At 39.1% G+C, this 13,473-nt stretch overlaps 1 long non-coding RNA gene across 2 annotated transcripts in view; it reads left to right on the forward strand.

Moving 5' to 3' along the window:
* Positions 1-11,882, forward strand: part of LOC131925492 (uncharacterized) — a 28,871-nt gene extending 16,989 nt beyond the window's left edge. For both annotated transcript variants that reach the window (XR_009383264.1, XR_009383265.1), the window contains one exon: positions 11,750-11,882. This is a non-coding gene — a long non-coding RNA (uncharacterized LOC131925492). The remainder of the gene's footprint in view (positions 1-11,749) is intronic.
* The last annotated feature ends 1,591 nt before the right edge of the window (positions 11,883-13,473 follow it).

The raw sequence follows: 13,473 nt of genomic DNA on the forward strand, positions 1-13,473 counted from the left end.
CCAGACCATCCATCCTTACAGACCCTTTTCACTGGTAGCTGTGATATTTGCTGCTACTGAGAAGGGAGCCTGGAACTCTTTTGAGGACATCTTCATGGTCCTCAGGTCTGAGAGATAGTGAGACATCTGGGCTCTTAGGACAGCTATTTTTCTGGTTTTAGATACCCTTTCCCTTCCCTTCCCTTCCCTTCCCTTCCCTTCCCTTCCCTTCCCTTCCCTTCCCTTCCCTTCCCTTCCCTTCCCTCTCCTTCCCTCCTTCCTCTCAAGTCCCCTCCCCTCCTCTCCCTTCCCCTCCCCTTCCCATCCTCTCCCCACTTTCCTCTTCCTTTTCTTTACCCCTTCTTACTTACCCGAAGATGGCTCTATAATGCACATTGGAATTAGATTCTAAGAAACACCCACCAATAAAGCTCCTGAAAATCTATGATCAGTACTAGTTATGAAGAGAAGCAGATGTTTTTCTTTTGCTTATGCAGATGAGATGTTTGAATATTCACTAATATACTTAGACAAATGAAAAATCTTTCTAAAACTCAGTAGCTCCAAAGGACTGACTCCAGAAGACAATGGCTCCAATTTTCCATCAGGATGGACAAATGGATGGGGGAATCTTGCTGATTTTTTGAACAAGAAGTGTGTCATACGATAAGCCCAACATAGCGCTAAATAGGATAAACATTCAAAAGAGGAAGTGTGCAGTGGGAGGCTGGGGATGAGCCCATCCTGAATGCTGGCTTTGCTGACTGATGTTGCAGGGCAAAAAGGAGGAGGTAGTTCTGCTGGAAACCACAGTGCAGGTAAAAGTGCCACACAAAGGCCAGTGTCTACAAGGTGGAAAAATGTGTGTGTGTGTGTGTGTGTGTGTGTGTGTGTGTGTGTGTATGTATGTATGTATGTATGTGCATTCTCATGTGCACATGCATATGAGATTCTGTATGCTGGAGCAGGAGAACTATTTAATGAGACCCTTCTCATTTTCTAGAAAGAGCACTGAGGCCAGCAGAGATTACACTTGCCCTAACCTGAGAGTTAAGGGAGAGGACCTTTCAGGACACGTAGTATTTTGGAACTTGTAACAGCTAGTCGCCTTCCATGGTGGAGTACCAGTCCGACTTTATCATGCATGGAGAACAGGCATCCTGGATCTTCATTTCCTGCTTGCTGACTGATCTTCCGGGGATGGAGCTAACACTCAGCTCGTGACCAAGTGCTCTTACTTGGGGTGGGGGGGCTCTGCTGGCTCTACTCAGTCTGTCTACACTGCATGCACTCTAAAGAACACACCCAGCTACCGACCCAGGAAGCAGATTTCAGCTCCAGAGTCCAATGCTCTCTGTTCCTCTGGCCTTCTGTATTTGCTAATGTCTGGCTCTGCCCTTTCTGTGATCCCCTGAGAGGAAACTTTCAAATAAGAAACAAGCAACTTGTGGTCTGTTCCCAGAGATTCCACCTCGGTAGGACCCGACAGTGGAGTCAACCTTTATATTTTTCCAAAATTTCTCAAAGTTATAATGATGGGAGCTAAATTTAGAAACCTCTGTTTTCTCTAATTAGTTGAAATAAAAATTAGCATTCATTACTTACTTTTATTATAGCACCAGTGACTATCATGTAACTATTACCTCATCTAATTACCTCTAAATAAACCAAGAGAGTGTGCCATCATCTTTTGAGGAAGAATTTCCTAAGGTCACAATTACTGAGTAGAAGGAAGAGGCTGTAATACTCACAACAAATTTTGTTGTTTGTGTTTATTAGCTCATTTTTAAAAATTTATACAGAGTCTCATATAACCCAGGCTGGATCTTGCTTTATAGCCAAAAATGACCTTCAATCTCTGATCTTCCTGCTTCAATCCTTAAGTAGTAGGATAACAGGCATGTGCTATCACATCCAGTTTATGTGTTGCTTTCAAGATGAACGCAGTTATTCATGCATAGTAGGCAAGCCAAATACATCCCACACTGAGTATATTGTACATTGAGTACACTGGATAAACTCTACAAGCTGAATGGAATGTATTACCACTGAGTACACCCTACACTGAGTACACTCCACAAGCTGAGTACATCCCACATTGGGTACACTCTACAAGCTGAATACATTCCACACTGGGTATATTCTACAAACTGAGTACATTCCACACTGAGTACACTCTACAAACCGAGTACATCCTACACTGAGTACCTCCTTCACTGGGTACCCTCTACAAGCTGAGCATATCTCAGCTGAAATGAACTAATCTTTTTAAGCTTATATATTTCTTCTAAAAAATGAAGATGGAAATGTGTTTCATGGAGTTTTTATAGAGAGTGAACAAATGTTTGGGACATTGACTGACGTATACAAAATACTTGTATGGGGTATTGTTTTGGTTAGTATGGAAACAGGATCTCATAGGACATTATTTAGTCATGTTTGGAAGAGATAAATTACATACAATGAGTATGGTATAGACTCTGTAGAACTCTCTATCAAGAACTTTTTACTCTATGCAGTTAATGAAGAATTGTCACTATTGGCTCTTCAGAATCTGTACAGCTGTTACTTCCCTCTCTATATTTGAAATAAACACACACACACACACACACACACACACACACACACACACACACAGCTTCATACAAACAAACCAGATCTAGAAGAGGGGCCTTGTGTGGTTTCTCACATTTGTGTTGGCTGGTATCGCTTTTATTTGGGTCTTGTTTAGGCAACATATTATTGAAATTTCATGATTGCAGCTTCCCTGTCATGGATAGAAGACACAGTCTTACAGCAGATATCCAGATGAAAATCTCCTGGCAACTCATGCTACTGAGAGGGGGAGAATTAGTCTTCCTCAGGGATGAGCCCTCTAATGGGATATCACATACCAAATGATCAAATACATGTGAGCCACACTAAATGAACTCAGCAGGCAGCAATTATGTATTTATTTGTTTATATATCTGTAACAATAGTAAGTAAAGAAAAAGAGGCAGCAAATTTGAGAGGGTGTAGGGGATGTGAGAAGAGCTGAAGGGAGGGGAGGGATGAGAAAATAATGTAAATACAGTAGACATATGAAATTTTTAAAAATTTTTAAAATCCGTGTATACTAACATTTGAATACAATACAAAGCAAAATGAAAACTGTTCAAAACAGCAGAACAACAAAACAGAATTGGAGACTGTAACTGCCTTGTGTTTTTCATTAGGTGGTCTCTGATTTATCAATATATTTTAGCTGTAAAGGCCCATGATTATTATTTTTGTTGAGGTGGTATCAAAGTTCCAAGATGTTATTTGTCATTATTTAAAGCAAAATAATCTTGTCCCCATTCTGCCCTGCTGACCTTTCACTCCCTCCTCTACTTCCTGGGGAAAATACTTAAGAACGGGTCAAGGTACATTTAGCAGCCCCCTTGGGCAAGACACTCCTGTTTGACTGTTTGAGTAAATTTGGAATTTTCATTTTGTCCTCAGGTCAATTTGCCCACCCCAGGAATGACACTTCTGTGATGAACTGCCTGGGTAGAAGATAGATAGTTGGGGCAGGTTGACAGCAACGAGGCATTAAAGATGGGAGATACAGTACAGAACAGATCATTTCATCCGCCCAGTCCTGACAGAGGACCCCTGGAATGATTCGTCTCCTCTGGGCTGTTTCTTTTCCTTCCTTGGGAAAGCCCCTGCCGCTTGACATTCTTTCTGTCCGTCATTTCCCTGATCCTTCGCCTAAGAGGATCTTTTTGAGATTTCATCTCGGGTCTCTCAGTACTTGATTGCAGTTCTGTCCCCCACACTAACTTCAGGACATTGCATCATCTCATGTTTTACGGTTTTCATTATTCCTCCATAAGTGTTGATGCATTTCTTCTAAACTTTGCAGTTTTCAGAAATACAGGCCTTTAGCTCTTAGGGTTCCAGTGTAGCAAAGCTTTGGAATTACCACGACTCCACAGTGAAATGTACCCTAGTCTGTGGCACTTGAAGTAAGTCTTCAAATATTTTCTTTAAAGGAAATATTCATTTAAAATGGATGTGTTTAAAATTAACATACAAAGTAATACATTTCATTACGGCATTTCCAAATGAAATTTGTTTCTGCTGATTTTTTCACCTCTCTTCCCCCATCTCTCTGTCACCCTCTGTTCCCTACCCACTCTAGCAGCTTCCTTCTCACGTCCATGCCACTTGTGCCCTATCGCCCTCCCATGCCCACCCACAAGCTCCCTTTTCTCCTCTAACATAGATGAATACCCCCCTCCTAGAAATGTGCACTCTGTCACATAAACACTTAAAGTTGGGATTGACATGGGAGAGAGCATTCGGCATTCAGCTTTCTTAGTTGGGGCTACCTCAGTTAACATAATGCTTTCTAGATCCATTGATTTTCTTGAAAACCTCACAATTTCATTTTTTCCCTTAAAACTGACTAAAATTCTTTGTGTGTATATACCAAGCATAATACCTTCATTCATTGCTGGTCGGAGAGAAAATTACTAAGTCATAATAAAAATGAGTATGGTGATTTCTAAAAAAAAATTAAAAATAGATCTACCATATGATCCATATGGACCAGTTATACTGTTCCTGGGCATGTACCTAAAGGATTCTGTATCCTACCACAGATATACTTTCATCTGTATTTAATTATTCCTCTGCTCACAATAGCAAGGGAATAGAATCAGTTTAGATGTCCATCAACAGGTAAATGGATTTGTTTGCTTAAGTGCAACATCTAAAGGCTGTGTCAGATAGATTCTACCATGTTACAAAGTCTCTGGCTCAGGTTTCTGTTTTTCAGGAGTCCTGGTTCAGGTGGAGGGAGTAAGAGGAGAATATGGGATGCCTTGGAATAGTCTTTTTCCATAACACCAGGGACATTCCATTTCCAGGCCCTTGAAGCTTTCCTTGGCTATAATAGTTCAGCTCTGCAATAAATTAATATTAAAACCGTCAGAACCAAGGCACCATTTTAATAAAGCTTGCTGTATATGGAACTCAGGTTTAGTGTAGCTGACTCCTTCCCCCTTCCAGACTTTCTCCCTCTCTACCTCCCTATGTCCTTTGTCTCCTCGGTCCTGTTTCCACCAGCTGTAATGAACCCACCTCCCTGGGGCTTCTGATTGCTCCCTTCCTTCCAGACCAGGCTTCCAAGGTTCTACTTATGGGGAGCTTTCAAGGTTTGAGTCTGCTGGGGGGCTGGCAGCTTGGTTCTCGGTGCCTGCAGACAGATCCAGGAAGGGCTCTAGTCACACTGCTCAAGTCTCTCCCACATGTGTAGGTGTGTTTACCCCCTGGAGTCAGCACAGCTCTAAAGCTCCTCCTCCTCCTCCTCCTTCTCCTCCTCCTCCTCCTCCAATCTGAAGACTTAGGCCATTCTAAAATTACAGCTCACCTCAGTTCCTGGCTTTATCAACTGCAGAGTTCTGCAGAGTTCTTTGGTGTAAGTTGTATTTTCTATATTATTTGCACAATAGCTTTGATCTTATTCCTTTCTCCAAGTTGCTATGCCTTGAGATGCAATCCACAGGGCTTTTTCTTTTGTGATTCCTAAAAGATTTTCAACATAGGATTGCCATGATATTAAATTTTTATTATGAAATGCATCATCTACATATATATATATATATATATATATATATATATATATATATATATATATATATATATCATATGTTTAGATTTAAAGAAATACTGAAATGAACTCATGGACAATCAGACTTCAGGAAGTAACCTCTCAGTATACCTGACCTGTCCAGCTCATGCCTGCCTCTCCTACTGAGTCAGCTAGGATCTGGATTCTGTATTCGCTGTTTTTTTTTTTTTTAAATTTTTTCTTTTTTATTTTTATTTTGCAATACAATTCAGTTCTACATATCAGACACGGATTCCCTTGTTCTCCCCCCTCCCGCCCCCCTCACCTTCCCCCCAGCCCGCCCCCCATTCCCATCTTCTCCAGGGCAAAGCCTTCCCCGCAGACTGAGATCAACCTGGTAGACTCAGTCCAGGTAGGTCCAGTCCCCTCCTCCCAGGCCGAGCCAAGCGACCCTGCATAGGCCCCAGGTTTCAAACAGCCAACTCATGTAATGAGCACAGGACCCGGTCCCACTGCCTGGATGACTCCCAAACAGATCAGGCCAATCAACTGTCTCACCCACTCAGAGGGCCTGATCCAGTTGGTGACCCCTCAGCCATTGGATCATATTTCATGTGTTTCCGTTCGTTTGGCTATTTGTCCCTGTGCTTTATCCAACCTTGGTTTCAACAATTCTCGCTCATATAAACCCTCCTCATTCTCGCTAATTGGACTCCCAGAGATCCACCCGGGGCCTAGCCATGGATCTCTGCATCCAGATCCCTCACTAGTTGGATGAGGTTTCTAGCACGACAATTAGGGTGTTTGGCCATCCTATCACCAGAGTAGGTCAGTTCGGGCTGTCTCTCAACCATTGCCAGCAGTCTGTTGTGGGGGTATCTTTGTGAATTTCTGTGGGCCTCTCTAGCACTTTGCTTCTTTCTATTCTCATGTGGTATTCATTTACCATGGTCTCCTATTCCTTGTTCTCCCTCTCTGTTGTTGATCCAGCTGGGATCTCCCGCTCCCCCAAGCTTTCTTTCCCTCGACTCTTGCCCTTCACTACCCCCACTCTTGTCCAGGCTGTTCATGTAGATCTCATTCCATTTCTCTGTCATTGGGCTATCCCTGTGTCTTTCTTAGGGTCCTGTTTTCCAGGTAGCCTCCCTGGTGATGTGAGTAGCAGTCCAGTCATCCTTGTTCCACATCTAGTATCCTGCTGAGTGAGTACATACCATGTTTGTCTTTCTGAGTCTGGGTTACCTCACTCAGGATGATTTTTTCTAGATCCATCCATTTGTCTGCAAACTTCATGATGTCATTGTTTTTCTCTGCTGAGTAGTATTCCATTGTGTATATGTACCACATTTTGTTTATCCATTCTTCAGTTGAAGGGCATCTAGGTTGTTTCCATGTTCTGGCTATTGCAAACAATGCTGATATGAACATAGCTGAACAAGTGCTCTTGTGGTGTGGTTGAGCATTCCTTGGGTATATGCCCAAGAGTGGTATAGCTGGATCTTGGGGGAGATGGATTCCCAATTTTCTAAGAAAGCGCCATATTGATTTCCAAAGTGGTTGTACAAGCTTGCATTCCCACCAGCAGTGGAGGAGAGTTCCCCTAGCTCCACATCCTCTCCAGCATAAGGTGTCTTCAGTGTTTTTGATCTTAGCCATTCTGACAGGTGTAAGGTGGTATCTCAGAGTTGTTTTGATTTGCATTTCCCTGATGAATAGGGATGTTGAGCAATTCCTTAAATGTCTTTCAGCCATTTGAGTTTCCTCTGTTGAGAATTCTCTGTTTAGTTCTATAGCCCATTTCTTAATTGGACTGTTGGGCATTTTGATGTCTAATTTCTTGAGTTCCTTATATATTCTGGATATCAGTCCTCTGTCAGATGTGGGGTTGGTGAAGATCTTTTCCCATTCTGTAGGCTGTGGCTTTGCCTTGTTGACCGTATCCTTTGCTCTACAAAAGCTTCTCAGTTTCAAGAGGTCCCATTGATTGATTGTTTCTCTCAGTGTCTGTGCTACTGGTGTTCTATTTAGGAAGTGGTCTCCTATGCCAATGCGTTCAAGACTACTTCCTACTTTCTCTTCTAGCAGGTTCAGAGTAGCTGGATTTATGTTGAGGTCCTTGATCCACTTGGACTTAAGTTTTGTGCATGGTGATAGATATGGATCTATTTGCAGCCTTCTACATGTTGATATCCAGTTTTGCCAGCACCATTTGTTGAAGATGCTTTCTTTTTTCCATTGTGCACTTTGGCTTCTTTGTCAAAAATTATATGTTCATAGGTGTGCGGATTAATGTCAGGGTCTTCAATTCGATTCCATTGGTCCACATGTCGGTTTTTATGCCAGTACCAAGCTGTTTTTATTACTGTAGCTCTATAGTACAGCTTGAAGTCAGGGATCGTGATGCCTCCAGAGGTTGTGTTATTGTACAGGATTTTTTTGGCTATCCTGGGTTTTTTGTTTTTCCATATTCCTTTCTCCAAGTTGCTATGCCTTGAGATGCAATCCACAGACCTTTTTCTTTTGTGATTCCTAAAAGATTTTCAACATAGGATTGCCATGATATTAAATTTTTATTATGAAATGCATCATCTACACACATATATATATATATATATATATATATATATATATATATATATATATATATATCATATGTTTAGATTTAAAGAAATACTGAAATGAACTCATGGACAATCAGACTTCAGGAAGTAACCTCTCAGTATACCTGACCTGTCGAGCTCATGCCTGCCTCTCCTACTGAGTCAGCTAGGATCTGGATTCTGTATTCGCTGTTTTTCTTATTGTTTCATACACACTTGTTTCTCTAAACAGACTATCATCTGTATCACTCAAATAAATACATATAAATATAATGCTTAATTCACCTATATTTTGCTTGATTTTGTGTATTGATCTTTTTTACTGGAAACATTAGCAAGTTTCCTTACTAATGCTTACTAATGCTTAATTCACCTATATTTTGCTCATGGAGCAAAATATAGGTGAATTAAGAAAGATTTTTGAACATAGCAGTATTCACAGTTTTACTATCTATGGCTCTCTATTTTATATATGTAATTATTTTATTACTTCCAAATGCTTTTAATTATAAACAGTGTACTTATGAATATTCCTGTAATCATCAGCTCAGGCAGACTTGCTGGGTTGTGGGGTCTACATCTCTTTAACTTTCTTAGATATTTATTACAAATCACTTTACAAAGCGACTGTCTCAGCTTACCTTCTACTCAGCAGAATTGACGTAAAACTTTGTGCGACACATCTTGCCTCCTTTTAGCTTGTCTAACATTTCAGGTTCTGCCGACCCCTTGCTTGAGTGGCTGTGTCTCCCCGAGGTTTCCTTGTACGTCCCCAAGGTTTCAGTGTACGTCCCCGAGGTTTCAGAGTACGTCCCTGGTCACTGATGACTATTTGTTGACCGCTGCTGTTTATTTTTCTGGAAAATGTATGCCGGAGTTTTTGCCAGTTCCCCTATTGTCACGTGCCTTTTACTCTTGATCTGCGGCTTATTTTTTCTTAAGAGCCTTCTATTAAACTAATGTGCTGTAAGTATTTTCTTAGGCTATGGCTCACCTTTCTTTACTTTCAGTCTGCTATCTTCTGTGGAAAGCAAAACCTGGTGTGTGTGTGTGTGTGTGTGTGTGTGTGTGTGTGTGTGTGTGTGTGTATTCTAATTTTAACATAGTTCAGTAGATCAACCTTTCTTCTTATTTTGAGTTAAAAAGTCTTTTCCTCCCATGAGTTCACACAGGTCTGTACTGTCTTACATGAGATTGAGTTCTGCCTTTTACTTAGGTCATAATTCTGGCTGTGCCTAACACTGGTTCATGCTAGGAAATGAGTATCTGCTTTTGTTCTCCATGGACAGGTTGTTCTGTCTATGTCATTTGTGTGTAGAGTCAGATGGTAGTACACTGGGATCCTCGGTGCATGGGACCTCGGCTTTTGTCGCTTCGCCCATCTCTGACCCCCAAACCGCGCTGTCTGTTATCATTCTCAATGCAGCCATCTGTGCATACTTTTCTTTTCTTTAGCCACATATTAGCTATTCATCAATTTTTCCAATATCAGAAGTAGAGTTATCCTAAATATAAATATTGCAATTTTATTTTTTTTGAAATTAAATTGTGAAGAACAATTTGGGAAGAATTTTCGTTCTTGAATGAATAATATGTACCTGTCAATTTATTTAATGCTTTAAAAAATGTTTTTCAAATCATAGCTTATAGTTTTGAATTTAAAAGTTTTGTTGCCACTCATTTTGATATCTATTCATTGAATGTTGTGCCATTATTAGTAGTACATGTAATGCTTTATGATATTTTTTTGCTCCTTATAATTGTGCATTGAGCTGTGTATTGATCTTTTTTACTGGAAACATTACCAAGTTTCCTTACTAATGCTTCCAATTAACCTTAATAGCTTTTAAGATTTTTATATAGACACTTGTAATAGCTGAAAATAATGAATTATAATTTCCTTTATCATACTCTTGTACCTACTATGTTCTTTTAGTCAAATTGAACAGCCTAAGTTCAAATATTCTGTTGTCTAGAAGTGATAGCAGTAGACTTTTACTCCTAATTTGAAAGAGAATGTTTTTAATACCTCCCAAGAAATCTAGAGTTTACTGTAGTCTTGGGTTTTGGTAATACCTTTTACCAAATTTGGAAATCATATCTATTCCAAATTTTCTAAGACTCTATTTTTTTGACATCATGAATATCAATTGAATTTTATCAGGTGATTTTTACTGAGGTGACATTTTGTGTATATGTGCGTGTGTAACAGGATCTTGATACACAGCCTTGGCTGTTCTATATTTCACTCTATAGACCAGACTGGCCTTGGGTGTGCTTTAATCTGTCTCCTGACCATTTAGATTACAGCCAAGTACTATTATGCTTGATTTTTGTCTTCTTATTATGTCAATCCCATCAACAGATTGTTCTAATACTGAAATAATGTTAAAATTTTGCAATCAATCTTATTTGTTAATGAGGTATCTTCTTTCTATGCACTGATGATACATTTAAATTTTTTTAATGTAAGTATATAAATAGGGTCTGAAGAAATGGCTAAGTTGGTAAAGTGCCTTCCATACAATCATAAGGAACTAAGGTCACATCTCTATTATCCACATTAAGAGCTGGGCATAAAAATTAATTAAACAAATCTGGGCATGGTTTTCATGCATATGCAACCCCAGTGTTTGAAGGGCTGAGGCAGGAGGATTCCTGGAGCTCCTTGGATAGTCAGTCTAGCCAGTTGGTGAGTATTGGGTTCAGTGGTAGACTCTTACAAAAGAAAATGGAACACATAGAAGACATACAGCCCTCTGGCTTTCATGTAAGTGCCCATGTACACACACACACACACACACACACACACACACACACACACACACACCTGCATTATACACACATACACAATACAGAAACAGTTTTGATGTATAATGCTCAAGTCTTCAGAATTTTCTTTTCTCTTTTTTAAGACTGTAGTCAGATTAGCCCTGTAGGAAGAAATGAGCAGTGTTCCCTCTTTTCATAGTTTATGAATATGAAAAATTGTGTCACTTGATGAATATCTTGAATGTTTATAGTGCTCATCTGTAAACCCATTTGAACTTCATGATGTATGGCTAGAGGCACACAGGACAGGATCTTCTGCCAATGCTTTTAATAGCCTCAGGGATGCTCAACCTAAATCCCCACCCACGTGTCTGAAGGAGGCTCTGCAGTTCCTTTCTTGTGCCTAGAATTAAAGTTCACTGACTGATAGGCTGTGGGAAGGTTTTCCTTGGGACCCACTGGGTGTAACTATGGACCAGATTGTGTATGAATCAAAGCAGTTATTCTTTAAGACACCGTCATTGATTCAACGTTTTACAAACTGTTTGGTTAGTTCTAGATTAAAGGAATGTGAGCTGAGTGTAGGAAAATAGTTTTCTACACTGACTTTTGGGGAAATTTCTATTTTTCTTATAAAAATTTCTCTAATTTAGACTATCAGTTGGTATGAAATTAACATGGTATGTATTTAATATGCTTGGAATTTTCTATTTGTTCAATATTCTAATGAGAAGTAATTTATGATAGTATTTTTATTAAAAGAAAATATTTTGTTTCTGGTTATATTTTCCAGAGTTTTGGAAATTAAATAATACAAGACAGGGCCACATTCCCGGTATTTCATTCAAAAGGCAGAAGAAGATACCACTTAACAAGGCAGATGACATCCATCTTGCCCTTCTAACTCTTCTCTCTGCTTCAACACAGTGCACATGATGTCATTCAACATGGTGCTCACTGTCCAGGGTACGTACCCAGTCTTTTACTTTTTCTCTAAATTGGCATTGCACATCTGTAAATGAATTCAGCACAACATCTGGAGTTGAAGGTTATGTAGACACCCTGGGGACCTGGATTAATCACCTTCTCCATTACTTATACAAAGAAGAAGCAGCACCTTCAAGCAATAAAGCGACCCTGAGCTAGTGATTTCTCCAAGGTTTATTAATGTTCAGATGCTCAGGACATAGAACAGAAATTGGCCAAAAACACACATTAAATATCATAATCTGTCAACACCATGTGCTATAAGGAAATTAATATAAAAGAGAAATATCAAATGTTCTTCCAGCCTATAAAGAACTTATAATATGACCACAAATATTAGGCTAGAAGGGTAGTATATGAGAGAAAAGTAACCCACTAAGCTGTGAGGTATTGAACAGTTGCCTTGCTTATGAGAACTATAACACACTCTCATATACTAACTATGAATATACTAAAAATGAATAAATTATGTGAAGATGGAAATTTTTATTTGTGTGTTCACATAAAACCCCCAGAGTCTGGAATAGCACTGGAATATTACAGGTACCTGGTCTCCTGTTGAGTGAATCCAAGAAGGATTTTGAGTTAAACACAGTTATCTTTTACCATCTACCAGTTGTGTGATTTTGTAAAAGCTATTTATCTAGCTTCAGTCATATCCTCCATAAAATGGAGTAACACTGTACCATCCTCCTAACTGATGAAGAAAGACTAATCAGATTAATAATTAAGTGTATGTGTGCTTAATTCTGCACAAAAAGCAGCAGAGAGTTAATAGGTGGCATATATTTTTATTTTATGTATTTTCATTTATTTATTGACACATCTACTTTAAAGCATGATGTCTTAGCAGAAGCAGAAGTAGCACTTTGGAAATGAAAACTCTCAATTTGTTTTAAATCTATCTTTATTTCTGATCACTAATAGTTAAGAATAGCTCTTCCTGAGTTGAGATTTTAAAAAAAAAACTGAATTTGAATAACATTTAAATATAAGAAATAAAATATATTGATTGAATAAAACCTATTCACTTAAAAAGCTACATTATATTAATGACATTATTAGCTCAAATTATATCAGAGACCAAATATAGTCACAGAAAAATTTAATTAACATTCAATTTTCTTCAGGTGTGACTCCGCACAACTATGTGGAGTTGAGTCCTAGAAATGTGGGTGAAAAAACTGACAGAAACATTCTAGAGGATAAAGTGACTTGTGTTTGCAGTCATGTCCAATTGTAGTTCTTGCATAGAAAGACAGAGAGCAATAACCCTAAAATACAAAGGAGTCAGTACATTTTCAATCCAGATTGACATCATTCAAGACTCATACACAACTGACATTTGTTCAATAATGTTCAAGTATGTCAAAGAATCTGTGAAAGAAAGTTTGATATCTCTAGTCAGCTTAAAGTCAAATAGTACACTGGGAAAACATGTTTCGGGCAGATGTTCTCAGTTGAAACCTTGCTTTAGAAAGTAGAGGAAAGTGTTCTATTAATAGACTGTATTAGTAGAGCATCATATGT

This window comes from Peromyscus eremicus, chromosome 15 (assembly GCF_949786415.1).
Source record: "Peromyscus eremicus chromosome 15, PerEre_H2_v1, whole genome shotgun sequence".
Lineage (NCBI taxonomy): Eukaryota > Metazoa > Chordata > Mammalia > Rodentia > Cricetidae > Peromyscus > Peromyscus eremicus.